The following is a 14676-nucleotide window of genomic DNA, read 5'->3' on the forward strand; positions in this document are numbered from 1 at the left end:
AGGACGATCCTATTATTATGGGGCGACCTTTCCTTGCTACAGGGAGAGCTTTGATGGATTCAGAGAAAAATGAAACCAAGTTCCGAGTCAACGATGAAAAAGTTACTTTTGAGGCTAGCAAAGGGATGAAGTTACCAAGTGCTTACGAGAGTATTTCGATAATTGATCCGTTTGATGTTGTTGATGAAGCAGTGGAATTCAAGATGGAAGAAGAAAGTCTGGGTGAAGCTCTAGCTGGTATTCTTGTAAACTTTGATACTGAGGACATGGAAGGTTATATGGAGACAGTTAATTCACTGGTTTGGTTGGGTTCATATTCTTACCACCCAAAGAAGCTAAATCTTGATCTGAAAAATAGAACAACTCCTCCAGCAAAGCCTTCGATTATTGAGCCACCCAAGTTGGAGCTTAAGTAGCTCCCATCACATCTAAAGTATGATTTTCTTGGTCCGGACAATACATTGCTGGTGATTGTTTCATCCCTATTGACTGAGGAGCAGATTCTACAGCTTTTGGAGGTATTGCGGGAGTATAGGCGTGCTATTGGTTGGACCACAACAAACATTCAGGGTATCCCATCTGGGATCTGTGAGCATAAAATTCAGCTGGAAGAGGATAGCAAACCGAGTGTAGAGCATCAGAGGAGACTGAACGAGAATATGCAAGAGGTCGTCAAGAAAGAGATCATCAAATGGTTAGATGCAGGAGTGGTTTACCCAATCGCTGATAGTAAATGGGTGTGCCCGGTCCAATGTATTCCCAAGAAGGGCGGCATCACTGTTGTGCCGAATGCAAAGAATGAGTTGATCCCAACTAGAACTGTTGCATGGACTATCGCAAGCTCAACTCAGCCATATGCAAGGACCACTTCCCTATGCCTTTTATTGATCAAATGCTTGACAGGCTAGCGAGGCATTCCTACTATTTCTTCCTTGATGGTTATTCGGGCTACAATCAGATCAACATTGCTTTAGAAGATCAGGAGAAGACTATTTTTACTTGTCCTTATGGGACGTTTGCATTTACAAGGATGCCTTTTGGTCTGTGTAATGCACCATCCACTTTTTAGAGGTGCATGATGTCAATTTTCTCTGACATGGTAGAGGACTTCTTGGAAGTGTTCATGGATGACTTCTCTGTTGTGGGTGATTCATTCGAAGATTGTCTTGGCCATCTGGGTCAAGTGCTGAAAAGATGTGAGGAGACAAATCTCCTGCTAAATTGGGAGAAGTGCCATTTTCTGGTGAAGGAAGGGATCGTCCTCGGTCACAAAATCTCTGAAAAGGGAATTAAGGTCGATCAAGCAAAAATTGAGGTGATTGCAAAACTTCCTCCACCTATCTCAGTCAAGGGTGTCCGAAGTTTCTTGGGACATGTTGGGTTCTACAGGCACTTCATCAAAGATTTCTCCAAGATTCCCAACCCGATGTGCAAGCTTCTTGAAAAAGAGGCTAAGTTCGTGTTTGATGATAAATGTCGGAAGGCGTTTGAGGAGTTAAAAGAGCGTCTCACTTCTGCTCCTATTATTGTTGCTCCTGACCGGTCCTTGCCATTTGAACTGATGTGTGATGCTAGTGGTTTTGCAATAGGTGCTGTGCTTGGGCAGATGCACAATACAATTATGCACCCGATCTATTATGCAAGCAGAACACTGAATGCTGCCTAGATGAATTACACAGTGACAGAGTAAGAGCTGCTTACCATTGTGTTTGCTTTTGAGAAATTTTGAGCTTACTTGTTGGGGTCCAAAGTCGTAGTATACACTTATCATGCAGCATTGACATACCTTATAGCGAAGAAAGAAGCAAATCCATGACTGATCCGATGGGTACTATTGCTGCAAGTGTTTGATTTTGAGGTGAATGATCGCAAGGGCACCGAGAATCAAGTTACTGACCATCTATCTCGGCTTGAATAGGTCGGGAGACCTTCTGATGAGCTAGACATAGATGATGATTTTCCAGATGAGAGGGTTTTAGCTGTGTCAATGGAGGTAGCACCGTGGTATGCTGACATTGCCAATTATTTGGTAACAGGCATAGTTTCAGAAGATATCAAAGCCTACCAAAAAAAAAGTTCTTCCGGGATGCTCAGAAGTACAAGTGGGACGAGCCTTATTTGTTCTGAACATGCGCTGACAACATCATTCGGCGTTGTGTTCCTGAAAGTGAAGTGATGGTGATTCTAAAGGTGTGCCATGACTCTCCTGCTGGGGGTCATTATAGTGGTAACCGGACTGTGGCTAAGGTACTTGAATGCGGCTATTACTGGCCGACCATCATTCATGATGCTAATTTTTTGGTGCGGTCTTGTGTTCAATGTCAGAGGCAAGGGAATATAGGCAAACGACAAGAGATGCCTATGAATTTTGTTATGGAGGTGGAAGCATTCGATGGAGAAATATGGTGTAAAACATAGGGTGGCAACACCCTATCATCCACAGACAAGTGGGCAGGTTGAAGTATCTAATATGGAGATCAAGAGTATTATAGCGAAAACAGTAAATGCAAATAGAACTGATTGGGCCCGCAAGCTTGATGATGCTCTATGAGCATACCAGACTGCTTTCAAGACTCCGATTGGGACTTCACCCTTCAAGCTTGTGTTCGAAAAAGCTTATCACTTGCCGGTTGAACTTGAGCACAAGGCCATGTGGGCTTTGAAGAAATTGAATATGGATTGGGAAGAAGCGACCAAGGACAGGTTGTTTCAATTAAATGAGATAGATGAGTTTCGGTACCAGGCATATGAGATTGCAGCACTATATAAAGAAAGGATGAAGCAATAACATGACAAGAAAATCCTAAAGCAAGAGTTCTGCAAGGGTGATCCTTTCTTGTTATTTAACTCTCGGTTGAAGTTGCTACCGGGTAAGCTAAAATCAAGGTGGTCTGGTCTATTTGAGGTGGTAGGTGTTTCACCCCATGCAGCGATTGAGTTGAAGTCCGGAGATGGAACTCGGACATTCAAGGTGAATGGGCAGAGGTTGAAGCACTATCACGGGATGGTTTCGAAAGATAGAATTGTTGACCGATACCGGTTGAAACACCTCGGAACGAACGTTGACTTGGTGTTCACAGATAAGGAATGAAGGGGTACAGCCGTCGTGCCGCAACGTTAAATCAAGCTCTTCTTGGGAGGCAACCCAAGTGTAATGTTTATTTTTATTTATTTTCGTTTGCAGCATATAGGGTAATGTTTGTTTTGGTGCAGGATATGAACAAGTTGGAGGAAAAAGTGCAAAACGCCGATGGAAATTCTGCGCCAAATTTTACAGTCCGTCAAATTTATACGGACCGCAAAAGGAAGCGCAGAATTAAGTCAACAAATAGTACTCACTGTTACTGTTAAATGGTACATTAGACAGACCGTCAAAATTTTGACGGACCACATAATGGAACGTTTAATGGTACAAGAAAAATCTGCTCACTGTGACGCGTTTACGCCAACATTTGACGACTGTAGAAAATCCTACAGTCCGTCAAACAAAGCGTAAAAGTGTCACAGTTTGAAGGTTGCCAGTTCTTTGCCCCAGGTAATTTGTTGGACCGTAGAAAGGTCCATAGAAATTTCTACGGTCCGTAAAAAATTTTGACGGTAGGGCTTTTTAATTTTTTATTTATTTTAGTATAAATAGTCAAAGGCGGCTGGGTTTAAACCTTCCCTTTCCCACTCACATAACAGATACGTTTCCTCAACATCCTTCACATTCCCTCTCCCACTAAAGCATAAATCTTTACAACTCCTCCTATCCACTCCCTAAAATTATGCCCCACGTATCTACACTACTCCTTTCCATTTATAACTCTTTCTTTCCCTTGCCCACAACTTCCCAGCCGTCTCAGAAAACGAAAAAAAATCAGAAAATCATAAATTAAGGTGTTGGTTGTTCTTAAGAGAGAGCAAGGCCCCTGTGAAAGAATTGTGATTGTTGTGCTATACTCTCTACTACAACAAGCAAGCAGGTATGTGATTCTATGTTCCTGTGATCATCACTAGGACTTATATTCCATAATTCATAATATATGTTGGGGGTGGGGTTTGTGCACAAGGTTGGATATTGATGAAGTCATAAGTGATGGTATGATGGGTTGGAGGGCATTCCAATGATTGTGTTCAAGCTTTTGGATTCAATCATTGTTATGCCCGCCAACTGTTCGACGAAATGCCTAAATCATAAAAATTGATAAAGAAAAGGGTGAAGTCTGAGTAACCCCGACTTTATATGAGTTCTACAATGGTGCTGTGAAGTATAACCTTGTGTGTTGAATTAAAGAATCGGAGTGTAACAATCGAATGACATGAACTGAGTAGAAGAATTCTGACAACAAGTTTGACGGACCGTAGAAATTTTGACGGTCCGTTAAAAGGTGTCGTCAAAAGTCTAAGTCAAGCATAATGAACTGTGACCATTTGACAGTAGGTTTGACGGACCGCAGAAAATTCTGCGGAGCGTCAAACCTCATCATCAAATGGTCCAACCAAAACCCAATCACTGATACCATTTGACGAGAGGTTTGACGGACCGCAAAAAATTATGTGGATCGTCAAACCCCATCGTCAAATGTTTAGCTATAACAATGTCGACTGTTACCATTTGACGGCCAATTGTACGAACCGTATAATTTTCTACGGCCCGTCAAAATATTTGACGCTTTCGTTCTGAGCAGATAAAAAAGAATTATTGTGCATTTAATACATAAGTTGAAGGTGATACTGATATGCTTTCCACATGTATGCCTCCCAAGGTTCGAGGAGGTGCTCCAACTACTTCATGAGGTAGAGGCAGGGACAAAGCTCAAAGTCGCAGGGGGCTCCGTGATGAGTCCGGCCAATGGGCAACTAGTGTAGGGGATGACGAGCCACTGGCAGCAAGAGTCACCCGAGCTAGGGGTGTTACTCAGGTACAAGTGTCCTCCCATTCTGAAGAGAGGGGCACTTCTATATCCTCTAGTAGCTCGGAAGACGAAGTGGAAGCTGCCAGGCTGCGGGAAATCCGAATGAAAGAAAGATCAGAGCACAGTGTCGTATTTTTTGTGCCGGGCTCCAAAGAAATATATGATCAGGGGCTTGAAGAGAAAGAGGGGGGTGGTCCGAAGAAAAGCATCCATGAGGAGAAATGAATTAGCCTAGACATACTGGAGGGTTTTCCACGTATTCTTGCTACTCTTAACCACCATTAGTGGAACTTCATTAGCCACCCTCCAGGGGAGTACATCTCGTCTCTAGTGCGGGAATTCTATGCTAATTATGCGGCGGAAGTGAAAAATACTTTCAAGCCAGTTTAGCTTAGGAAGAAGAAGCCACCTCCGTTGGAAGAAGTGACAGTCCGAGGTCGGAGAATTAATATCTCTACCGAGACAATCAATCGTTTCTACTTTGGCCCCGATTATGTACCACCGCGAAACACAGATGAGCTTAAATACAAGTTGGGTGGTGATCGGAATGACAAACAGTCTGAGTTGCCGTGGGTTGCCTCGGTGATAGCAAGGGGTTCCCCTGAGTGGAGTAGAAACACCTCGTTACCGGTGAAGAAAGCGGATTTGTCAGTGGAAGGAAAATTTTGGTGGAGTGTGTTGATCCATAGGTTGTTCCCCAGTCAGTCAGATAACACATTGCCAATTGAGCGGGCCATACTCGTAGCTTCCATCATATCAAGGTACAACATAAATGTGGGGGAGTTGGTGGTTCAACAAATTCATCAGAGAGCAATGACAAAGGAGTTGTCACTCGCATATCCTTGCCTCATTACAGCGTTATGCTTACGAAAAAATCTAGATCATTATGCACACCGAGATCATCGGTTACTAGCCTAGAATGTGTATGATCTCTGGAAGAGTAGAGATGGGGACATTCACCCTACTCCAGATATTCCTATAGATCTCACAATTGGGCTGCCTGCTCTAGCATCCCAGGTACATGAGCTAGCAGCCCCTGAAACACCGCAGGAAGGGCCGACTGACATATTTTCATGCCTTGGGGACAATGCATGCTCTTTATTTGGGGGTGGGCTATGTGTTTATTGTTAATATTATATATATGTGTTTAGGACCCTCTCGGCTTTTCTTTGCCAGAGTTCTTTTCCTGAGGGGAATCATTTTGTTGAAACTGGCATGTTTAGGATGTTGCTTAGGTTGAATAGAGTAGTTTTGACTTATTTGGTATTGTTCTGTAACTAATGGCATGTTGTTATCATTTGGTGGAAATGTTGGACCCCTCGAAATTTTGAAAAATGCATACTTAGAACAGTTATTGGAGGATATTATGTGTGATAAATGACTACTTAGGACACAATTGTAAAAATAATTGTCCTTATGCCAATGTGTGTGTGAGTTGTTAGTTTGGTTCTGTTTATGCATGTATAATCTAGAACTTGCCCGGTTGGTCGTGTTTGAAATCCGAAAGTTAGTTTGGTTGTGAGATGATCTTAGGCTTTCTTTGTATAACTAGTCACTTTGCCTAAATAAGCCTTACAAAAAATTGAAAATATCCCTAGTTTCCCTTTTTGACCTTTTTCTTGGCTAGCCAATTATGAAACCTTACCCTTTGTGCAATTAATCCATTTTCGCACTTGTTCCCTCCTTGATGCTACTAGATAAATAAGGAAAAATACCTAAGTTGGGGGTGAATTAAATGTGAAGTAGATGTTAAAAACATAAGTTGGGGGTGGTGGAGTCTGCTAGTGGAGATTCGATGTGGTAAGTGTGTAAAAAAAAATCAGAAAAATTGAAACACAAAAAGATTTGTAAGTTGTTAAGGAATAAATCCACATCGAGGTTGAAAACTTGAAAGAAAATAAAAGGGGTTGGAAAGAATAGAGGTGAATTAAGGTGAAGAGTTGTGGTACCGTTCAAGGAGGGTGAGTCACTAATATCCAAAAGGTATCCTACCCGTCCCTAAGCCTACATTAGAAGCCAAAACAAGTCCTAATGTGATCAAAACCGAACAAGCCTAGGATGAAAACATAGAAAATAAAAGCAAGCCTATGGTATTTGCATGTGTAGATATGAAATTCTTTGTGAGTGTGAGTGTTTTCTTTTCTCATTCCTATTCGTCCCATTCTTGTTGTATATATGTGTGTTGGGACATCCTTTGGTCTATGTGAGGGCATAAGGATGAGGATTGAGCAAAATAAAGTGACCGCCTACAATAGCGTTTGTGTGCAGCGTAATATGTCGATAAGGTAATGTCATGCATTGAAGCTTCATTATTAGTCATAGCGTTCTTGGGTTGTGTATATGGTTTGAAAATCTAAGAATGGGGTGGTTCTTTCACGAAAAATAAATAAATAAATACAGGCATGCCGGCAGTTGAGAGTCAAAATCAATGTAGACATTCTTACTCTGTGATATCTAGGTGTTAGATTGAGTCGTTGTGTTGTGTGGCTTGCTTGAGGACAAGCAAATACTTTAAGTTGGGGGTGTTGATGCGGCGTGATTTTACGCCACAATCGATGCTTCTCGGCTATAAGTTTACTTGTTTTTAAGCAAGTTTACATGATTTTACGTGTTTCTTATTGGATTTTAGGTATTAAGTGTTTTGACGGCAAAAGTTGAAGAAGTGGAGAAAATAACAAATCCCTGAAGAGGCATTTGACGGAGAAATTAGACGGGCCATAAAACATTCTACGGACCGTCAAATTGACCGTATAATGGTCACTGTGAGCTGTGTTTCGAAGATCCATTCCTGCAGAACAATTATACGGACCGCATAATATTTGACGGTCCGTCAAAATGTATTGCGAAAAATGTTGGAGACTCTTTGACGGATGAAAGGAAGCAATTTGACGGTCCGCATAACTGTTTTGCCGACCGTAGAATGGATCGTACACTGGACCCGACGGGCAATTGGGTATTTTCACTTCTCACGATTTAGGGTTTTATAAATACCTGTTATAGGTTTCTAATATGAGATTACACCAGTTTTTAGTTTTATTCTTCATAGCACTAAATACTCATAGTTTTGGAAGTCTTTTGGATTACAAACAATTACAATTACTTTCCTCTCAATATCAAGCAATCAATTTGTAAGCATTATGGTTTCAATTATTGTCAATTGTTCTTCTTTTTCTCTGAGTAGCTATGTTTCCTTACTAGGGTTGCTAACCCATTGATGGGTGTTTTGTGGTTGGGTTTGTGATTGATATATGTATAATGGATTGTTAGGGTTTATTTATTCTTCATTCTTCATTCATAATTAATGGTTGCAAGCATTGATTAAAGTCATAAACCTTGATTAGGGTTGGTAAGGATAAATAACAAGAACTCAAAGCTTTAACTTTGTTTAATAGATTCACTTAGGAATAAGACGAGTCTACTTGGCACAATTAACTGTTCTTCATATCACTTTCTTATATTTGGGAAAATCATAGAAAGAAATAATCTTTATTTATTAGAAAACAGTAGAGATTCACATAGAGGTTAAGTGCATTCATATAGCAATCCATTAGAAGTATATCGAGATCAATACCCATGATTATACACCTCATCTAAAGGGGATACAACGTTAGTTTCTTTTACCATAAATTTCCACCAAAGCAAGTAAGTAGCAATTAGTCATAGAAAACCCACTTTTTACCAAAATCATCGGATTAAGACATTAGACCTAAATTTAGCATCCTACGACTTTAGTAACCTTTTCACACCATATTCCCTGTGGGATTCGACCCCAACCTTGTTGGGTTATTATATTTGACAACGTCCGCATTATACCATTAATAGGTGTAATTTGAGCGTATCAGGGACATTCATAAGATTTCCTTATTCCTATGAATTTCACATTTGATTTTTGAGTCTCGAATGAGATAAATAAAAGAGGAAGAAGTTCCCTTTTTTGAAAAAGGGGAAGAAGTTCCCATTTTTAAGAAAAAGGAAGAGATTCCCGTTTTGAACTAAAAGTTGCTCCGAAGGGAGTCTTTTAATGGTCTCCAAAGATTTTCATGCATTTTCACATTTACATACATGCACGACATCATTTCATGAGGACGGTGAAGGCATGCATTATATTTATATATATGTATACTCATGATGCATTAAAAGTTCATATGCACGTACATGATTCGCAGTGTTAGTGACAGGTACAGATTGATTCTGTTACTCCTTTTATCATTCAGATCGAGATATATTGTTTCAGTTCTGCCTTACATAGTCGGTACATTATTCGTACTGACATCCCTTTGCCTGGGGGCACTGTGTTTCATGCCACACAGGTGCAGACTGTTCAGTAGAGGACACTTGCCATAGGATGTTCCCGGGCTATCAGCTGGATTAGCTAACTCCATTTCTATTCAGAGTGTTGTCGAGTCAGAGTACTTACGCATGTCCACAAGTCAGAAGCATTACGGGTATATTGGGGCCCTGTCTCAACTTATGTTATTTTAACTTGATCCTTGTAGAGGCTCTTGCATACAGTGTCCTGTGGATAGTGTGTCGAGATATCGACAGTTGTGTAAAGCGGCCATGTAGTTCGACGTGTTCATATGCATTGTTTTAAATATTTTATTGTGACCAAAGTCTTCTCTGAATTCACGATAAGGGAGAAGTCCCTGACCTGGTGAACGAGTTTTATCAAAAGGTTTTTCCGGTTTTACTCGACGGAAGCGTCACTTCATAATTTGAAGGTTCACACAAGATTGTGACTTATGAGCGTAAAGATAGTAGGGCACTCAGCCGAGTAGGGTCTTGAGTGTCAGTCGCGGCCCTCCGATTTGGGTCGTGACAATACATCTGAGAAGACCCAAATCCGGCATCCGTTTGTACATCACTTCTTTGTTTAGGAGGAAAACGTTTGCCATTCTTCGGATGGTCTTCTTTTGTCCATTTGTAATGCCTTCAGGGTATTCCCGTCCTTCCAGATACATTTTGATATCGCTGTACCACGGCTTGCCTTCTGGCTCAGCTTTCACATGGCAACAGTGGGCATGTTCTTCTTTCAGACTTATCCTTAGCGAGTCGATGTGACTTCTTTCAGGATGCTGGATCATTGACGTTATGGTGGCCAGTGCATCAGCAAATTCATTCTGAACCCTTGGCGTATGTCAAAAATCAATCTTTCTGAACCTCTTGCACAATCTTTGTGCCAGGTTCACATATGGTAAGATCTTTTCATTCTTAATGGCCCATTCGCGTTGCACTTGGTGAATCAGCAAGTCAGAATCTCCAATGATCAATATTTCATTGATGTCCATGTCTAGTGTCATTCTGAGACCTAGGATGCAGGCTTCGTATTCGACCATGTTGTTAGTGTAGCGGAACTTGAGCTTAGCAGCCATAGGGTAGTGTTGCCCATTTTTTGATATCAAGATCGCTCCGATTCTGGAACCTTCGTAATTCACTACTCCGTCAAAGAATAATTTCCAGCAAGTATAGGATTCTGCTGCTCCTTCTTCTATAGCCAATACCTCTTTTTCTGGGAAATGGATACGAAGTGGTTCAAGTTCTTCATCCACCAGGCTTGCGGCTAGTAAGTCACTAAAGCCTGTCCTTTGACGGCTTTCTAGGCTATGTATACAATGTCGAATTCACTTAACAAGATCTGCCATTTGGTCAACTTCCTAATGGGCATGGGTTGACGGAATATGTACCTCAAAGGATCCATCATGGAGATGAGGTGAGTGGTGTATGAAGACAAATAATGCCTTAATTTCTGAGCTACCCAAGTTAAAGCACAACAAGTTTTTTCCACTAGCGTATATCTGGCCTCGCAGGCTGTGAACTTTTTGCTCAGACAATAAATGGCACGCTCTCTTTTCCCTTCTTTATCATGTTGTCCTAATACGCATCCGAATGCCTTTTCAGCAACTAACAAGTATAACAACAAAGGACTCCCCGGCCTTGATGGTACTAGGATTGGTGGGTTGGACAAATATCTCTTGATAGTGTCGAATGCCTCTTGGCATTCCTCTGTCCATTCTGTAGGAGTGTCCTTTTTCAAAAGCTTGAGGATGGGCTCCACAATAATGGTGGATTGAGCTATGAACCGCCCGATGTAATTTAGCCTTCCTAGGAAACTCATTTCTTCTTTCTTGGTTTGAGGAGGAGGCAACTCTTGGATTGCTTTGATCTTTGTTGGGTCTAGCACTATGCCTCTTCGGCTGACTATAGAAGTTACCTAACACTTAAATGAATAATTCACTATATAGAGCCATGTCCCATCACAGTTTATCAGTCATCTAGCACATTCACAAGTCTCCTAAGCAAGATTTCATATTGTCCATCCCAAGTTCTGTCAGGCTCCTAAAGGGATTCAAACATGAGTTCTTATTAGACTAATTAATTGGACTAAACATCTTTTCGGGAGAAGGAAAAAAACATCATTGTTGCAAACTCCTCATATAAACCTTATAACACAGACGATAACATCAATAAACTATTGATCCGTTTTACTCTATGTGAACATCTTCACTATCAAATGAACCTCAACTCATCATATTTGAATCAACTAGGCTTATTTCCCTTTGTTTAAATCCCTAGCAAGCAACAGACCCTATCACTGAAAGCCATACTTAACAGAGTTTTTAAAAAGTTTAGACAATTTCACAAAGCTTCCAATATTATCTAAATCAGCCAACCAAAACTAAATGAATCTAAGTTATTCTTATTTAGCTAACAATCAAACAAACGTTAGACATCTGACTAAAATAAAAAAGAGAACTAACTTAAGCTAAACATGATAGGCCTAAGCAACATTAAATGATAATTGAACTAGCAGTTTTATACTCATAAGCAAATAAATAGAAGACAGGTTACATTTTGCGAGTATAGCCACTGATTGAGCTTCAAACTTGAAGATTACACCTCTAAACCCCAAACTCAAGCCACATAACTCAGCAAAACAAGAACAAGAAGAACAATTTTTCCCTTTTTCTTTTAAAATTCTTTACTTGACTAAAACAATTCCTTTAAAAGACTTCAATCAAATTTTGAAAGAAATCTTTAAGTATTTTGAGTCTTAATGAGTATATTTTTTTTCCAAAATATCTCAAAGCCTGGTTTACAACAAAGAAAATAGGGCCCTTTAAATAGAAAACCCCAAAACTTCAAAACCTACTCTCATTCGATGTGGGATAACTCCCCTTTTAGGGGTTTCCTCCTCACCTCTACTTTGGAGGGTTAGGATTAGATGTAACGAATGAAGTGTCAGATTTTTCCCTCAAAAAGGTCGATCTTCTAGGTTCCAAGTGAACCAGTAGCAACCCGAGGTTCAAAATTCACAAATGACCAAAAAACAATTAAAGATTTACAGAGCATCAACGTTCAACGTTCACAAAATAGAGAAAAACATGATAATAAGGACGAGATAACACCTCGTTTGGGTAGAGATAGGTTACAATCGAAGGCAATTAATGCTTTGCCTCAAATTGACCCAACCAAGCCTGTAAAAAGCCTTACCCGCTCTATAGCTTTGGCAAAAATGGCACAATGACGACATCAGAGAGAAGGTGGCCCTACGGCGGCTAGGGTTTCACTCAAGGAAACCCTCTAAAGCCACTTAAAACTTGTTTGCCTTATGTAGGAAAAGGGAGAAGATCTTTGCCTGTATGCATTAGTCATTTGAGCCGGGTCTGGCCCAGTTGGGCTGGACTCGGTCCATTTAAACAAACAGAGGGGCAGCCCGATTCGTGTATATATATATATATATATATATATATATATATATATATATATATATATATATATATATCTATATATATATTATGCTTAAGTAATTTCCTTGTCATCATGATTTTGTTATTCTTAGTATATGGTTATTCTCTAAACTTCTTAATGTCTAATATTTGGGTTTGGAGACTATTATTTCTATTTTCTTTATTATTTCTAATATTAATGAAATTATAAGAGGGGGGTACTAAATTTTTCAATAAGTTCCTTCAATAAGAAAAGTTCAAAGAACAAAGCAGGAAATTAATGTTATTTTCAAATAAATTTTTAACAATCCTACTCGGTACTTCCTCACTCCTATATTTCTTCTTATCATGTAGTTATATTTCTAATTAATTTTCTTGGTGTATATATATATATATATATATATATATATATATATACACACACACACACACACACACACTTGATATGCGAATATATTAATAAATAATATATTAATGCATATGAGTAGGTAAAAAAAGAATGATTACTAAACAATGTAATTAAAGCTAAATAATCAATTAATTTAAAAAACATGACTGATTTTCACAAAATATTGAATTCACAAGTATGGCCTTAATTGAATTAAACAATGAATTTTGTTATTTCAATTATGGCCCTATTTGACTAACTAATTGATTACTTCAATTCCAACCATAATTAAACACGTAATAACCAAACTACAAATATTAACCATAATTAATTATAGTTAATTTTAAAATTGTCCATATAAATTGATTGTACAGAAATTAAAATTTAGGGGTAAAAATGATTATTCATTTTAATCGATCAATTTTATTGAATTAAAATGGGATAAATATTTGCTAATGAATTTCAGATAATTCGGACAATTGAATAAATAACTATTTTCGGGTTGAAATTGGTAAAATGCATCATTAATTGCTGTAAAAATAATTTTCAAATGGTGTATTATAAAAATTATTGTACTAACCTTACGGGTAAAACATTATCTGCATAGTTTATAAATTCATTGGGAAAATACATAAACCCACCCCCCCCCCCAACGTATAGCCAGATTAATTATGACGCACCCAACCTTTGCGGGTGACCTATTACCCCCCAGTCTTAATTTTTTAGTATTTTAGTACCATTTTCGACTGACGTGGCAAAAAGAAATTATGGCGTCAACAAGAAGCAAAATCGCATTTAAAATACCCCATTTAATATTCACGTACTTTGAGCAATTAAAATAAATTATGGGAGGTCAAAAATTAGGTGTCAACAAGAAGCAAAATCGCCAACTCTGCAATCTGTTCCGGTAGTGAATGAGCTTTCGAATGTATTTCCCGACGAGCTTTCAGGTCTTCCACCAGAACGGGAGATTAATTTTACCATTAATGTGTTACCGGATACTGAGCCCATATCTATTCCTCCTTATAGAATGGCTCCTGCAGAATTGAAAGAGTTGAAGAAGTAGTTAAAAGATTTGGTAGAGAATGGCTTTTTTAGCCCTAGTTCGTCACCCTGGGGAGCACCTGTGTTGTTTGTAAGAAAGAAAGATTGTTCCTTGCGGATGTGTATTGATTACAAACGGTTCAATAAGGTAACTATAAAGAATAAGTATCCACCTCCAAGGATTGATGACTTATTTGATTAGTTGCAGGGTGCCAAATGGTTCTTAAAGATAGATCTAAGATCGGGGTACCATCAAGTAAGAGTTAGAGAAGAGGACATTCCGAAGACAGCCTTCAGAACTAGATATAGTCATTTTGAGTTTCCGGTAATGTCGTTTAGATTGACTAATGCACTAGCGGTATTCATGAACTTGATGAATAATATGTTCAGGCCTTTCCTAGATCTATTTGTGATTGTGTTTATTGATGATATCTTGGTATATTTTCGATCTGAGAAAGAGCATGCACATCATTTATGTACTGTCCTTAGAGTTCTTCAGGCTTGGGAACTATATGCAAAGTTTTCGAAATGTGAGTTCTGGTTGAATTCTGTAATTTTTCTTGGGCATATTATTTCGGTTGATGGTGTTCGAGTGGATACCCAGAAGATTGAAGCTGTA

The sequence above is a fragment of the Lycium barbarum genome, chromosome 10 (genome assembly GCF_019175385.1).
Source record: "Lycium barbarum isolate Lr01 chromosome 10, ASM1917538v2, whole genome shotgun sequence".
Classification (NCBI taxonomy): Eukaryota; Viridiplantae; Streptophyta; class Magnoliopsida; order Solanales; family Solanaceae; genus Lycium; species Lycium barbarum.